We start from the raw sequence: 17,902 nt of genomic DNA on the forward strand, positions 1-17,902 counted from the left end.
TTTTTTTAGAGACTTCTCAGATTTTTATCGATGACAAAAATCACACAAGGAAAAACAAACTACAACTGACAAGCCGGGGAGTGACATGCGGGCTGGGGAACATGGAGAATGGGTGCCCACAGCCCCTGGGGTGCTTCCTGGAATCCTGCGTTTCCTTCCAGGGCTCCCAAGCACCCTGACTGCCTCCTTGAAGCCCCCCATGGGTTCCATGAAGGGGTTTAAGAACTAGCACCCTAGGCCAAAGGCTTCCTTGCACGAGGCTGAATACACGGGGATAGTTCCGACAGCGGCCTTACCCTCAGCGGCCCCATCCTCCTCCTACCGCGGGCTCTAGGATGCACGGCTCGGGCAGGGCCACTGCAGTGGGTCGGTGCACAGCTGGGCTATACAGCTGTGCAGCTCGAGGGCTGGCGGGGCCAGGGCCACCTCATTCTTCAGGCTGCTGGCCCTGATATCCCGGCTGCCCATGAAAACAAACATGTCTGTTCAGCTCTTCTCCTTCTCGTCGTCGCTGTTGTGGACGTAAACATCGAAGAAGAAATATAGGCCTTGGAACATTTTCTTCACGGGCTCAGTCAGGAGAACTGGGGCTGGCCTCATGCTCGGATGTAGACAAGGATGCTATGGACCACATATGGGGGTGGGATCATCTGCACGTTCTTCGTGACTGGCAGCTCGGTCTGCTGTTGGATGAGGCTGAAAACACCTTCCAAACAGAAGGTGGCTGAGGAGGCCATCTCCAGGTCCTAGAAGCAGCCGCAGAGCTCACGGAATAGGAGGTCAGGCTAGATGAGCAGGCGGTATCATTGTTCACCACCACCAGAGCAAACTGATGGCTTTTGTCACTCTTGTGTTTTGTTCACATGACCCGGCATCTCGGCCATCTTCTGGGAAACACTGAGAGCGTTAGTTTTGGAGCCGTTGAACGACTCCAATTTTGGCAGTGACCCATCGCGTAGGTCCAGGCAGATGATCACCTTCCGTGGACAGTTGACCCTTGATATCCACATCTGGCCTTCAAGGGCTAGTAGGGGCACCTGCCAAGGATTGGGGCCAGCTCCCAGAGGGTTGAGGGTCCCATCATCAGCCCTGGCACCTCTTCTTTCCCTTACTGCATTTGCCCACATTGGCCTGGGCCCCCAATCCCTGGCTCTCAGCCCACTTAGGGCTGGAGCACGTGTGAGGCCTCAGTTGTGCTGAGTGCTCCTTCTCCTCTTCTTCCTCCGTGGGGCTGCTGGGTTCTGCCACCTCCATGGCTCCTGAGTGGCTGGATGAAGCAGGGATGGAGGAAGGGAGAATCTTGCCCTTGGCCTAAGACTCCCTCCCACAGTGCTGTCGACTCACTACAAAGCTGCCCCTCCGGATGTGGGGCAGAGCCTACGTTTTAATTTCTAATATAGTAAATATCAATAGGTAGAATCCATATAATGTTACTTTGTGGTCTTTAATAATTTTTAATAATTTAAAAAGCTCTTAAGGTCAAAAGTTTATACTGAAGTATTTTTAAGCTCCGTGCCTATTAAGAAAACAGTATTAAATTAATAAATATTACTCCCAGTGTTTAAAACCTTTATATATTTTAAAATTTCTTTCCTTAATGTTTTTATATCTGTGACCAAGGAAAGATCCCATATTGTAGTGAAATTTATCTCATCTCCATATCTCATATTTCAATGTTTAATTATGCTTTCCAATAGTTAAATTAAATCTTACATAAATGTACTCTTTTCTTATTTTCCAGAGAATATTTCAGCACAGAAAGCAGTTTCAAAAGTTAGATGGTTTCTCATCTTTATTACTAATTTAAATCATATTCCTCAAAGTTAAAGAAGCATATTGTTTCAGGAAAATTAGGTGCTTTCCCATTGGTATAATGGCATGCTTAAAATATATGCTAATATTGCAGTGAGAATCATTATTGAGTTTCTCTGTATAGCGCTGAAAGGAAAAACAATTAAAACTGCTTTAGAGTATCAATAATTCATGAGGGAAAAGTCTACCCCTACTAAACTATGTCTTAAAAAAATCCTAGTGAGACAAGAGGGAGCCTCCTGAATCTTTCCCAGGAGAGAAGCCCTTCCCTCCACTTAATGAGGGAGTTCATTTCAAGCTGCCCTTGGGCTTCTACAATAGCTATCTATATATCTTTCTATTATTAATCTGTCTTCTCCAGCAACTTAAAAGTAGAAATGAAGCTTTCACCAAAAGCCACTTGTAAAAGTAACTAAATAAATAAATAAATGCCCAGAGAATACCTTCTGCATCTTTTTGATCAACCACAGCGCACAGCACCTATTGCGATGCCCTTCACGTTGAAATCGCCAGTAGACAGTGGTTCAGACATTCCATCCCCACCTACGTTGTAGGTATTCCGTCCCTCCAGCTCTGCTTCTTAAATCTCCCACTTGCTTGAAACCTGGGGTCTCCTAAATGATTTCCAGGCCTGCTGCCATATCCGATTTTAATAGGAATCTCTAAAGTGAACTATAATTCGAAACTACGTAATCAAGGACACTGTGGGATTCTCAGCTTTAGGCAATATGTTCTGTCGGGTAAAAGAAAGCTCTGGCAAACAGCAGACCTGGATCCTTTCACCAGCTGTGCGCCCGACGTGCTCCGTAATTTCCATCAAGTCCCTCTAGCAGCCATTGTCTGCCGGTTTCACCGGTGGAATGTTCGGAGTCCTAGGCTGCCTGACTCCCGAACAATGATCACGTGAGGATTAAGGAGATAAAGGCAGTAGAAGTATTTTGTCCCCTTCAGGAAAGACACTCTGAAAATAAAGGTATTACGGAAAATCTCTAGATATGGCTTTTAAGAACTCCCCAAGCCTCATGCTGTTTGCATGTTTTCTGGCAATTAGATCATTATTGCTTCTTCTCCTACAATGAAAGCAATACAAAAAAAAAAAAACCAACCAAACAAAACTCCTTTGAAATAGAACAAAGAAAGCACACTTCTCTTTAATTTCTTTAATATACAATGTATTTACTTAGTATAAGCATATTGTATTATAGCAGGAGTTGACAACTTCACCCTGAAATACTCTCACATCTGTTGACTGGACCGCAGTGTTACACACCCAACTGCACATTGTTTAATTGCCCATCTCTGCCAGTAGCATAAATATATTATGTCTTTATATTATTAAGCTCCTGTATATGTCTGTAGATACATATAAACAGGTATCGACTCTGCTTTTATTGAGTTCTTGTGTGAAAATTAAAAAAAAACAAACCACCCATGTTCCTGTCGGTGCATTTTAACAGAAATAAACCTTCTCAGGTTTCTGTTTAAAATCATGCCCACAGGCATAGACTGAGGGGCATGCCTGCTATGATTTCACCTTCACATACTTCAAAAGGATGTGTGCATGTTTCTGTTTGGGGAATGGATAATGCAGGGGAAGGAAGGTTAGAAAGAAAATCCTTTGTGAATGTAAAATATTCCCTGTGTATGCTTCAGCATCTAAATATCAGAATTCGATGTTCTCATATGGTTCTTCCATTTAAAATGCTGGGCTCCGACTGTATTTTATCGTGGCCTGATTTGATATCATCCAAACACCGAAGCCCAGGAACACTTGCTCTCATGCATGAATCTCTTGAAAAATGGATACATTGATCCTAACTCCACATCAAGGCTAATGAAAGCTTTTGGAAAAGTTGCAAAGTATTGAAGAATGGGATTTAGCATGAAAGTGACTTCCAAATAAACCCCCAAAATGCCTTCTGTGATGGTCTGTGAGGGGAGATCTTGCTGGTTGTACGGTATTGATGTGCGGAATTTCAAGAGCCTTTCGGAATTGGGGAGATAATTGCTTCAGTAGAGTTCATAAACTTGCAAGCTCAATCCATCAAGGAAAAAAATCCTAAATGAACTTTGCTGGAAAATAAAATCTCTATACATGGATGTCTGTTGTTTTGCAAAATGGAGAACTTCTAGTCTGAAAACTGTCAGTTTTGAAATCTAAAGTAATATGTTACCCTGCAGGCCCCATCCCATCTACACCAGCTGAAACAGATGTAGCATATTTGTTTCTGGAGTGTGCTCTGCTGGGGAAAAAGACCTCTTTTTTGCCCCTTTCTCATTTAAAGATGGAAAGTTAAGATAAATAAACTTGCTTTTGGATTGAGATATATGTTACATTTGAATAGTGAATAAATGTGCCCGGAACAAGGTGGAGTATCAATACAGGAACATTGTCACAATGCATACCGTGCCATTAGCACATTCTACTCTTACAAAGTGGCATTATTTTAATATGAGGGGATGTTATGAAAATGTAATAGGGAAGAATTAACTCTATAGGGCAAATATTCAACTCAGCATTAATGTCTCAGCCAGAAAACAAACCCTAATCATCAAAGTAAATATGAAATGCAATCCATTGCTAACATTCTAAAGCTTTTAGAGTTTTAAATACTTCAAAACTGAGTAATTGCAACATCCGTTATGTAAATTCATATCCCCTCCCCAAAAGAAAAACCTATACAAGTCTAAGAATACATCAATTAAATAAATTGTCTATCCCACAACCAAATCAGGACTAACTCATGTATATTTTGATAGAATTTAAATTCTCTAGAAATTTCCTGTTTCATTAATAGGAAATATTCAATCTAAAAGATGATATAAGTTTGAAACCAATTTCCTCTTTTTGTCAGGAATACTTTCTTTCAATAAGTCATTTTACATGTAAAACTTAACTTTTGTGATCTATCCTTTCTTGCCAGAATGATGGAAATAAAAATCAGCACTGAGAGCAAGGCATTCTGGTGGAAACAATGTAAGAGCATCCAAAAATAATGTGATTTAACTCAAAGGAAATGAAAACCAGGGAAGTTCTATTCTAGAAGCTTAAAAGGAAAATGATTCATATTCTCCCAGGGTTTACACGGGGCCATGGTGGTTAGACAGGCAACCTTGGAAGTGAGTAGCCACTGTAACACCACATAATCTCTTACTAGATAATGCATTACGGTAAAATGAATGGTAATCTTAGAATCAAAAAGACTTTTTTTTTCTTTCAAAGATGGATATCTATTTCTCCACTTTTGTTACTTTGAAAGAAAAACTTGAAGTTGTTCTCTGGGTTTCCCATTTCCTTCTGAAAGGTACTTACTTAGCATAATACATATAACTGGTAAAACTGACTATTGTTATAGAAAAAGGAAACAGTGTTTCAGACTTTATATATAATTGCACTTCAGGAAGAAAAGAGGGAAGCAGTCAACAGTTGAGGTACTTAAGGCTCTTTACACCTTATTTTTGTTTTAATGTATATATTTTTATAAGACAAGAGCACATCCTAACACCATCCCCCAGATTGTCTTGTGATCAGCAGGAGGCATAGGGTTGCTGGCCCGCAGAAAATCAAGGGGAAAGTGAACTTCATAATGATAAGTTAGCAAAGATCAAGCAGATAATTTTCAAAGGTTCCTAGCATTTGTCCATTAAAACATGAAGTGACAGAACTTAGAGTTGTGTACAGTAATATCCTGTTATAGAGAGACCGATTTATGGAAAGCTAGTTCTTAAGTTCAACTGCTTTAAATGTTCAGTACATCAAAACATAATGTACTGTTAGGACTCTTCTGGATCTCTAGGAGTTTCTTCTACTGGTTGTTGCCGGTGCTGCTGCTGCTTTGATTTTGGGTTATCAGAGCCAACTCGCCTCCAATCTAGGTGACTGTTGTGGTGATACAAAAACCTTCCTCCCTTGCCCCAAGGGCGGGATGAGCCTGTGGCGCAGGCTACGTTTCTGAGCCTCCACAAGGTCAGACTGAGGCAGGGTCTCACCTCATCCACATCACTACTAGGTTCTCCCCTTTCATTATCCTGCTTTCCTTACTCTCTTCCATGTGTCTTCTTGAAACATTCTTTTTTAAAAACAAATATTTTATTTATTTATTTTAGAGATAGGGGAGGTCGGGAGACGGAAAGGGAGAGAAACATTGATGTGAAAGAAATATCGACTGGTTGCCTCTCCCGAGGACCAGGCCTGCAACCCAGGCATGTGCCCTGACTGGAAATCAAACTGGTGACCTTTGGCTTTGCAGGACGATGCTCACCTCGCTGAGCCACCCAAGCCAGAGCTCTCCTAGAAGTATTCTGATAAGAAATCACTTGCACAAGAATCCTCATTATAGGAACTGCATCCAGGCTGCCCTCTCTAAGCCACACAACACAGCAACACGGGCAAAGCCCTCCGTGTACCAAATGAAAGGCCGAGTTTTCTAGCTTCACAGTCCTGTGCAGCCCAATCACATGGCGTTAGAGCTGGCCACACCCATGTAATCTGTTTACTGATGAGGACACATAGGAAGCTGAAGCCCCAAAATGACTTGTACAAGGTTACTTCCTTAGGAGTTTAGTGAAAGGGTCTAGCACCTCCAAACCCCAGGTCCCACTCGGGAGCTCGCCTGAATATCATGTGCATTTTTCAAATGCATGCTCTTTTTTTGACTTCCAATTCACAAAATTATTTGCAGATCCACAATTTTCTCATCTAGCTATGAATTTTTTTTTCTAAAAATAGATTGAAATATGTCAGCTCAATAATGACAAAATATTCCATGGTAGAGACTACCTGACCTGGGCCACTTTTGTAATAATAAAAATACTAAGAATGAAATAAAATGTAATATTTATTGAGGTCTTACTATGAACTTAGCCATCTGGTAATTGGGTTACATGCATTACATGTTATGTTTAGACCAGGCTAATGTGGCCGGCGCTGTTATAATCCCCACTTCAGTGGTGAGAAAATCAAGGCTCAGAGATGAAAACAGATATGCTGCTATCTGGTATTGAAGCTGGAGTCAAGGCCACATCTGACATACTCACACTTGCCTTCATGGCTTCCAGATTGCTCAGCTTCTCTGCAGGCTCCAGGAAGCCTGTCCTTGAAACAGAGGGATCTTGGTGACCTGCAGACCGCTTCCTTTGCCTTCTGTCGTCATCATGGTAACTGTGTGATGCGATTAACCAAGGAAAACATGGCCAACGAATATGAGAGGGAAGGGTCTTCATTTGGACATAAAGATTCAAGAGCACAATTTGAATCATTTTAAAGGTAAAACGAATGCTTATTTTTTTCTGCACTGATCTAGAAGTAACTTATTGTTACTCAGTTGTTATTTTCTTTATCAGGGAAATAATCAACTGATGAGTACTTCAGAACTGTATTATATTCCACTGAGATGGGCTAAAATGCCAGCTCTCATCTTATGATGTCCAAGCATTTTAGTCACTTTTCATTTGGAGCTGTGGATGGCCTTATAATCCTTCCTGACTGATTATGAAAATGTCATTCCTTAGTGTGCAACAGGACACATCTGAGTGATGGGGAAGGGGCACTGTGGGTGTAAAGGTGGCCGTTTCCCAGGGTTCCACCATGAGGGACGCATCTCAGAGCAACATTATTATCCTTGACAATGAAATAGTTTGGTTGGATTGAACTTGCTTCAGTTGGAATATTAAAACGTGTTGTGTGACCCTTTCATAAGAGGGATTCATTTCATGGACAAAATGGCAAAGTACAAATTGATTCTTTTATTTTAAATGGACAATTGATAATTGCCATGAAATTGGCATTTATAAATTATGCAAAAGCAAGCCATGAATTTTAAAACTCTGATGGCAAATTCAAAATTAAAGGTTTATATTCCAGTGATTACGTTTTTTTTTGACCCAGTTTTGACTCAGAAGTTTATGATCTACTTCCATCTATTACTATTTGCATTTATTTTCCCCCTGGTCTTATAGTTTATATTTTAGGGCCATACAATCATTCTTACATTTTTTTTTCTCAAGGAGAAGACCCAAAGACATCTTTTGCTATTGTTTTTAAAAACTAGCCACAGAAACTCCGCCCTGCTGTGAGCTGTAGTGGCTGACTGACGTTTTGGGCTGTTTTCTCAGAGTGGCCTGCTTGCAGCCTGTCGGTGACCTCCACGCTCACCCCACCGGCTGGGCACAATTGAATGCACTTTTGTGCAACTGGCCTCATACCGGGGTGGGGAGGCATGGAAGCCCAGTGGAGAACCCCTGGGATGATAGTCTAGCAAAAATAAATATATCAAAGACTTTTGCTAGTTTCTGGAGCATTAGAAGAATGACAAAATAAACAACAGTAACATAATCATTCCCTAAGGTGACTAATAGTGAATTCATGGCAGGTAGTGTACAGAGAAAACTTGGGAGACTGAATTCTGAGGGAAATGAGATCTGATATCTAACCCACGTGGCATCTTTACTGACCCCTGTTTGACAATCAGTTGTCTCTAGAGAAACTATTATGAGATGGCTCAAGACCATTTTTATGGCGATTACATTCCACTGTAAACTCATCAATGCTGAATGCTGATGCTAACCAGCCACCCAGGATACGTTTACTACCAGAATATCGACATCCTGCCATATGCACCACTGAGTGTACTATTCAACTTTGTCTTAGGCCTCTAATTTATCCACCTCATTTGTTGTAGAACTGGTTTAAATTTTGCCAAATCTCCTACTTTAGTCTAATTGTAGATCTTCTAAGAAATCTTCACTCAGGAAGGTTTAATTGGAGTATGTTAGAAAAAATACTCATACCTTATAATAAGAGACCTGGATTTCATTCCTCACTTTGACACAGTTAACAATCACTGTGGGACAAATTGCTTAAACTCTTCATGTTCCTCATCTGTTAAATGGGTGAACTGAATGAAAACACTTTAAAATCTACTGTTTTGTGATGATGGGTATCTAGTTGATAGCTTTCATTCATTTAATTTTTATTTTTAAATTATATTTTATTGATCATGCTATTACAGGTGTCCTGATTTTTCTCCTTTTGTTCCCCCTCCATTCAGTAACCCTCCCACACCCCAGGCAATTCCCACACCATTGTTCATGCCCACGGGTCATGTGTACAAGTTCTTTGGCTGCTCCATTTCCTATACTGTACTTTACATCCCCATGGCTGTTCTGTAACTACCTACTTGTACTTCTGAAGACTTTCCTTTCTATAGCAACTGGATCATGGGAGCCTTGGCCCTGTTAAGCCAAGAAGGGATGAAAGGAGCCCTAGTAAAACTTAGTGAGCTGAAATGTCAAGGGCTTTCTACCTTAAGCAAATGTTAGCTTCTTTGGTGCCCTGGGCATATTCTTAAGGTTTTTCTTTTTAATCAGTTGATGAGCATTTAGTTAGCAGTTTCTGAGCATTTTTCTTTCTGATTCTTTAACTCCTTAGCTTTCTTTAAACATTATTTCCTCCACCTTAAAAGATACAGATACTGTAATGCTAAAGAAGATGTGTCTGAAAGAAAATTATGAAAAGCTAATTCATTCGATACTGTTATTCTTTGAATATTATTGAAATTAGGTCATCATTCCTAATTTCAAATTAAATGAGCATTGAGAGAAATAAATTACTCCTAAAATACTGTGCTCTGCTTTGACTTATGTTCTATTGTTTAATCTTGGGAAGCACTATTGCTTACATTTGTGTCAAGGTTGCCCTCATTATGCCCAATCACCTTTCAACTACATTTGGCTGAGGATTATGCTAGAATGTTAACATAGTTCTAGTATTATCTGTTTGCCCATGGTTCCTTTGGGGAGATTCAAGGATGCATTTATTGTGTTTATATAAAAGACAATCCTCTCCCCACTACCCCAGGCCTAAATATGTGTTTTTTTCTAAATGTACCCTCCACATCCATGCTTGCTTCTACACAAATAAACTGCAGGTCTGTCTTTCTCAACCTAATATCGTGTTGGAAGAGAAGACATTGTTTAGACACATGCTCATGCTACCACTGACTGTTGCCGTAAAAATGAAGTTTAATCTCTGCACAATTTCCATTGCTTTGCCTTTGAAATCTGGTGTTTATTGCAACAGAATTTCAGATTTTGCAACATGAGAGTCTGAAAGACGGGCCAACACAGGCGGCTCTTTGGAAACAAGGGACCTGGAACTTTCAGGAGCCAAAAATCTGTCCCAACACCGAAACGAGAGGAAAGACACCTCAGGTAGGTTGAGTTGATTCATCAGACCTCTTCTGATTCTTTTCTAGAAGACTTATTTAGATAACGCATGGATACTTTTTTTTTGTAGGTCTGTGTTTCTGTTAACCATAGTCTCCTGGAAGAGATCTTGACCATCTGGATGTGGTTTTTATTTTTGTGAGAAAGAGCTTGTGTGTCCTTGACATGCCACTAGTATAAATAAATGCTCAATGAGAAGAACATGGGTCAAGATGTTATATATTTCCAGGTCAGATTAGGACAACTACTACAAATTATTTGGTGTGTAACAATTAAGCACGTGAGTGCAATGTACATATGTGCATGAAAATCCATTTATTACAAATAGGGTTATGGAACATTCCAGAAAACCTGTCAGCTAGTTTGGAATAGTTACAGTAAACATGGCCTTCTGCATGTAGTATTGGTCCTCAGTAGGATCAAGTGTGCCGAACAGAAGTCTATGTGCTATATGAACTGGTGAGAATTTTGTAACTTCATTTCAAGAGACCTTGATATACTTGTTTCATTATAAAAATAATTATGGATTTAAGATATGGATTTAAAATCTGCAGCAAACTGTGGCAAAAACACAAGTTAAAAGGATAAGTCAAATCAAAGAATAATGTTTGAGGAGCACATAATTTCTATTCTTCACACTTGACTCCACTGCCAATCTCTTTGCCGTAACTCATCCTCAAATATTGTGAAGTGCCTTAACTAAGTAGTGAGAGTTTTTGTTGTTGTTTTTGAATTTGAAAATTGAACAACCAGAGAAGTAGATTTTTCAAGTAAATCAAATTATTTATATTGATGTTGACAGTAAAATAATATAATTTTGCTTATTGTATACTTGACATAAAGCCTAAGATCTTATTTCAAAATTGAATGTTATTTTAGTCATTTTTATACCTTTATTCTAAGGAGCTAAAGCCTAACAGGGTAGAATGGAGTTCTGTCTTTTAAGTCTGTGAATAAAATCATTGAGCTTCCTGAAGCTATGAGTTTGGAGAAAACGAACACTAGTCATCTCTGTCATTAAAGTTTGCATTTCCCTACATGGGGTGGTAAGATATTACTGTGGCCCTTAACTCTGTTCTGGACCTCGACCTTCCTTTTCTTCACTATTGGGCCAAAGGAGGCATGGAGAAGGCATTAAAGCTGTGTCTTTGTCATATTCTGTGAATTAGAGTCTCTTTTTCACCTAAAGCCATAAGAACCTTTTCTAAATTTCACTAACCTAACTGGAAATTACTGTTTAATTGGTGTAGTCCATACTGAATATTATATAAGTGATATTTATTATAAGGTGGACATATTCTGGATCAAATAATATTATGTAAAAATTGACAAGTATGTACTAACAAATTCCTATAAAGGGGTTATTATATTTTCAGGATTCTGCTTATTTAGAGAGTTTATTTATAATTCTGCAGTTCTTAATCACAGACACCACAGTAAGTTTTGTCCTAAAATACTGGATCTTTGTAAACATAGCAACAGACCTTTGAAATCAGTGTGTAAACAGAGTACACTGCACCTGAAGCAAATTCTGGTGAAGTCAATGTGTTTGATCACCTGGTTTGGGTAAATATTCAGGGTATAGCTCATGCTAGAAAGGCTTTGGAAATGAGAACATAAGCTATAATTAGGTTTTACTTAAATGCCATACACTGTGCAATTATAAAACAATGAGTAGATAAATGGGATTATATGCCTAGTTTTATTATAAATATCAATATTAGGCATTTATCATCAGACACTGTAAAAGCTGCTACTTTTAAAATAGACATGGTGATGGATGACTTAAACCCAGACCATAGCAGATCCTAAAAGCAAGATAAACCACAAGGAATTACTACTTCCTTTTAGCTTAAAAAAGCTTGGACCTCTTAACAAATCAGTAGATGATGTATTATAATGATCTTTATATACTTCTTCTACCATTTGAACTGGTTGCATTATCTATAAGCTAAATAAATAAATAGATGTATCTAAAAGCAGATAGGTCAACAGCATCTTGTTAATGGAGAGTGAGTGAACCCCATGGTTGTTTGGAACATCAATGTGTATGTAGCCTCCTTGATCAGCTATGTCGCACATAAACAGTGCCATTTACGGAAAGACAATAAAATTAGGCTTAGTCTAAATTTAGGTGTTTGTTACTCATAACCTGTCGCTGTGAATGTTTTTCCTCTTCTTTAGTAAGCTCTGCTACAAACCAACAGAGTGATTATTATATAAAAGAAAGTTCTCTGATATTCTCATACTTTTCCTTCCACATGAGAACTGAGGAATTGTACACAGTAAAAACTAACAAAGAACCAAACAAAAACCCCATTACCAATAAATAAAGAAAATAAAACTGTGAATATAGGAGTGCTACACCTTTAAGAGCAGTAAAATAGATTATTACAGTTAACATGGGTATATTATAGCTTATGGGTGCATCAGTACTGATGTATGCAGAGAAGCTGCACCCTACTTACTAGGTATGTTTTATTCAGATATTTCTATGTCAAAAGACATAGACTACGTGGACTTTGGGCTGTATCAGAAGAGGCATGATTGTCATGGCCGACGGTGTGCTAAGGGCACATTTACATGAAAGTAACTGGCAAGCAGTCGAAGTCCAGAAAGGCAAAGGGTATGTCCAGGAAGTGAGCCAAGGAGAGAAAGAGTTTTCTTATTTCACAGGTCTGAGCAAGCAGGAAATCATCTCTATAAAGTTTGAACCTTGAATCAGTAGATGATGTATTATAAATATTACATGTTAATATATTGTTTTTATCATATTAATCAGGAACCTAGTCTAAGGAACTTGTAAACAAAAGGGATGAAATTTAAGGCTAAGTGTCTGAGTATCAAAAAAGGAATAATTTCATTTAGAGTCTCTAAGTAATAAGTGTGTAATATCAATTGTGAAAAAATAACCTTTGAGATAACGGTATCCTTTACATTTCTTGTTTGGTATCAGACCTGTGAATAAGGGATAGACCATGCATTGTCTTCACTTTTTAAAACTGGTTTCCTAGTTTATTATTTTAGTTATCCACTATTAGAACTTTTTTTTCAGAGCACTGCTTGAAATCTATTTTGTAGACATCGATATATCATATCTTCATTACTGTAATGGTGATAGAATATTGAATAGTAGATCATCAACAACTGTGTTGACAAAATGATAAGTTTAATTCCAACTTGAGATAGAAACATTTAATAAAGGCTAATAGATGAACACCATAAAGTGGCAAAATTAATTTATCTCAATTTGGAATTATTCCCAGATAAATCAGGGAAAAGAAAAATTCAATATTATGGCTATTACTAAACCTTCACTAGCAATATGTTAAAATATTTGCTTTTCTACATCCTTATTAAAATTTTGATCTTTGCCAAACTTCTTGGTTAAGGTAGTTTGAATTTGTAATTATCATGTGAAAAGTGATATTAAGTATCTTTCATGTTTAGAATCATTTCATTTTATCTTCTGTAACTATATACTTATAACTTTTGCCCTTTTTTCTACCCAGTTGTTGGGATTCTTGGTTTGTAGGAGAAGCACTTTAACAAGTTGAAACACACACACACATACATGTATACATATATAGCCAGTTCTTAACTTGTGATTTTTTATAGCTCATTTTGCTATCTTGAACTGTTTTAAAAATTGAAATTTATCAATCATATTTTTATGATTTCTGGGGTCTTTTGTTTACTTGTTTAATTCCTATATATTTTTTCTCCTTTAATGGCCATCTACACCTCAAAAATACTGGTCAATGCAAGTAGAAAACATGAGAATATTATAAATATAACATTTTTGAAGGGAATGTAAAATTATCTTATTTGTTGATTTTAATATTTTATCCATGGGGAATCTTGAAGAATTAACTGAAAAATCACAAGTGAGAGAATTCAGAAAAGCATCTGGATACGAAATTAATATACAGAAACCAATAACCATCATGTATATAAACAATAAATTAGAAGCTATAGCCAAAGAAAATTCCATGATAAAATTGACTACTAAATAAAATAAACCACTTGGGCATAATGAAAAATACGCAAGATGCATATAAAGAAAAGTTGAAAATGGTATTCTGAGAATGCAGAATGTGTCTTGAACAAATCAAATAGTGCTGCATGTCCTTGCAGAGAAAACCTCAACATTATAAAAATAATTAAGTGTTCCTAAAATAGTCTATAAATCTAAATCAATCCCAATAAAATGTTACACATTAAAAAATTTGCTTATAAAATTTATATGCCAAACACAAAAGAGAAAAGTACATCAGAAAATTGAGAGGAAGAAGGCCAATGAAGTACGAGCATTTCTGTCATACACTTGTAATTTAACATAAAGCTGTGGTACTTGAAATTGGAGTTGACATAGATATATACCCATGTAAAGGAATATAAAGTTTAATAATAAGCCTAAGTACATTTGAGAACTTATTTATGACAAGTTGCCATTTCTAGTCAGTGGAGAAAAGGTTGGATTATCAAAAATTGTGCTGGGATAACAATGTAACAATGTTGAAAAAAAGGAAGTTGGTGCTGAGCCATATTATCATGTACCACATAAACTACAAGAGGGTGAAATATTTAAATTTATTAAAGAAAATCATAAAATACTAGGAAAAATAGAAAAAAAAACCTTTAAAATGTTGGAGTGTATATGGCGTCCAAACAAAGTGAATGAATGAATAAATAAAACAATAAATAAATAAATAAACCACTTCCTATAAAAATTCTGCTTGGCAACAGCTATTCTAAAGAAAGTCAAATACACATTAAAAAGTGAGAAAAGATATTTTGAACTCCTGATGTGCTCTCGCAAATAAAAAAAAAAGCCAACAACCAAGAAAAAAATGGGCAAAGATGTGAGCAGAAAAGAAATTATAAATGACTTGTAAACATGAAAAAATGCTCATTAACATTTGTTATATAATAATTACAAATTGGAACTAGTCTGTCTTGCATCTAAAAGTTTGGCAAAGACCCAAACCTTAATTATCCACTATGTTGGCAATGATGTGAGAAAACAAGCACTTTTATATAATATGTGTAGAGGTTTAAGTTGATATAATTCTTTAGAAGGGTAACTTGTTAACATCTACCAAAGGTAACAATGTGTACACCTATTGACCTAGCAATTCTACTTCTAAGACTTTGTGCTGTATCTAAGTGTGTTTCTAGTCAACATTAATATATATACCCAGCAATTCAGTGTGTACCTTTTTTGCAAGGGTCAAAAGACTTAAAACAATGTACAGTTCGCTCACAGAAGATAGAGTAAATACATAACGCATCTTCAAAAAGCTGTTTAAACCCATAAGGGAAATGTCGTCACACTGATATACATGAAGAACTCCAATATTTGCTATTAAATCCAATCAGTTCAGTGTAAACACATAGTAATGGATCATTTAAGTTAAAAGGCAAAAATAAGCCAGTTATCTTTTTTTGAGTTCTGAAACATGTGAATGTGTTAACTATTCAAACAAATAATAAAATGCAATTTTAAGAAAAATGTGAGTATTAGACCTTACTATATTTTGAAGTACTTCAGCTCTTCTTTTGAGACCCGTCTTCTTGTTCTGTTTTCCCTTCCTCTTCCAAACCCAGTTTTCACTGGCTGAGGGGGAGCGAGGTTAAAGATGTGGTGTGGCGCGACATTTCTTTTATTTTCTTTTGATAAAGAGTTCAACTCTACATCACCATTACAGAGTAGCCTGTGTCTCCTACTTTGTATTTAAAATTTTATTAAGGCACTGTGTGCAATCATAGATAAACATTACTCCTTTTATCTCCCTTACTAATATTTTTATAAAGGAAGGTTTTAAAAATCATAGTTCTTAAGTTGAGGAAAATAAATATTTTTTAAGCATTTTGTATCCTATTTCACAGAAAGTCATTTTTAAAAATGTCCTTGTTATGTTATTTTTATCCCTGGAATGTACTAATTTATTGGTAATCATAGAAAACCTTTAGACTAATTTTTGAAAATATTTTCTCCAACTGTACCCAACCTGTTTATTTTTGCCTTCATCGAATCCCTGCTCATAGGAAAGCCCACCATCAGTGCTGCATATAGATGACCCCTGTAGAGACCTAGGGAACTGTGTTGGTTTTCTTACCTTTTCCATCGACTCTTCTTCTTAGTATCTGAAGCCCAGGAGAAGTAAAAGCGAAGGGAGTTGAGGGTTTACACCATAGCTCCAGTTTAGGGTTTTAAACACTGAAATCCTTAATTCTAGTCACCCAAGGATGGAAGAAAAGACTGACTCAAATTAGAAAACAGACTGAGGGTCGATAGTATACATATTAGGCATATTTTAAGGAGAAAATGATGAGATTGCTGAGCAACCTCCCAAATGATAAATTATCATTTTGAAATGTTATGAATTCCCAGAGTATCTTAAAACATAAATGTAAAAAGAAACCCACACTTTAAAGCTAAATACAAATCATTGTTATTACGCACTTTAATGATCAATAGATAAATGACAGCAAACTACATATTATAAAATAATAAGCATATGGGCTGGTGTTTCTGAAAGCTTTTATTAAGCTCTAATGTGATCTATAAGTGCTAGTTACATTTTTATCCTAATAATTAAAATATTGTTCCATCAGTCGGTGGTTCAGTAATATTTATTGAGCTTTTCTTTGTATTGGAGCCCTGTTAGAGGGGGTGTGGTTGATAGGATAGAAATAATCCTCTAAGTTCTGTGTGTAATGCTAGTGTGAAGACATGCATGTGCATGCACACACACGGACAAACTTATTGACCGTCATCTGTAAAAAGAATACATTGCAGAGTAAGATGCAAAATAAAAGGGTGTGTAATGTCAGAAGACAGTAAGAATATTCTTCTCTGTGGTGCTAAGTTTTGAGGAAGGAATATATGAGTCTGGTTTTGATGCTTGCTTATTTGTTTAAATTTTTAGTATGTCTTGTAATTTTTTGTTGAAAGTTGGACATAATGTACTTGGTAAAAGAAGCTCTGGTGAAAAGGCCTTTCGTGCCATGGTGACAAGGTGTGGGGGAGGGGAAGCATTTTATAGTCCTATGAGTAGGTCTCGATCTTTTGGTAAGCGTGTGTCTCTGGAGCGTGAACTTAAGTGTTCCTCAGTTTTCCTCCACCCTGCATCCTCATCTCTTAGATGGGACAGGATGGCTAAGAAGAGGCGGAGTTGGGTATTTCCCTTTTCCCAGGGCAGTTTGGCTCTGATGAAACCCCAGTAGGTGTGGCTCCTTTCTTGAGAGGAGTCTTTGTTACAAAGAACAGAAAACTTTTGCTTATTTCAAACTGTTTCCTTCCCCCCCCGCCCCCCGCTCCTTCCTGAAATATAAGGGATTTTTTTTCTCTGATATTTGATGTAAGAACCTGATAGACCTCCTGGAGGTAAAACTCACAAAAATGTGCTGGCAGCCCAAGACTGGATTCCGTTGGAGTTTGGACTTTCAGAGCTGTCCACACCGAGTCTCCAGCAACTCGATCACAGTTCAGGTTTTCCTGCCCCGGTACTAGTCCCCATAAGGGTTTCTGTTGGTGACTTTGTTCTGGTAAGTTTGGATTCTCTGTATCTGCCTGCCTACCTTTTCAAATTTTGGGAAAGCAGTTTTCCCTGCGAACCTAACGTCTCTGATGGACCTAAGGAGAGTTGTTGATGTTTCAGTGTGCTCAGCTTACTTTTTATTAGGGTGGGATGCTGACTTCCAAGCTTCTTGCGTGATAGACTGGAAACCAAAATTTATTTTATACTTAGATTTAATCATGACTCTATTTCCATATTAGACCCATATTTAAAATGATCTAAACAGACTTACTGCATTGTTAAATGAATGAGTTTCCACTCAGTTTTACTGTCTACCC

The 17,902-nt window shown here is 37.4% G+C and overlaps 1 pseudogene; it reads right to left on the bottom strand.

The window, feature by feature from the left end:
- Positions 1-330: 330 nt before the first annotated feature.
- On the bottom strand, positions 331-1,279 carry LOC123827568 (annotated as a pseudogene).
- Between the last annotated feature and the right edge of the window lie 16,623 nt (positions 1,280-17,902).

This window comes from Phyllostomus hastatus, unplaced genomic scaffold (genome assembly GCF_019186645.2).
Source record: "Phyllostomus hastatus isolate PE091 unplaced genomic scaffold, TTU_PhHast_1.1 phas_contig_86, whole genome shotgun sequence".
Classification (NCBI taxonomy): Eukaryota; Metazoa; Chordata; class Mammalia; order Chiroptera; family Phyllostomidae; genus Phyllostomus; species Phyllostomus hastatus.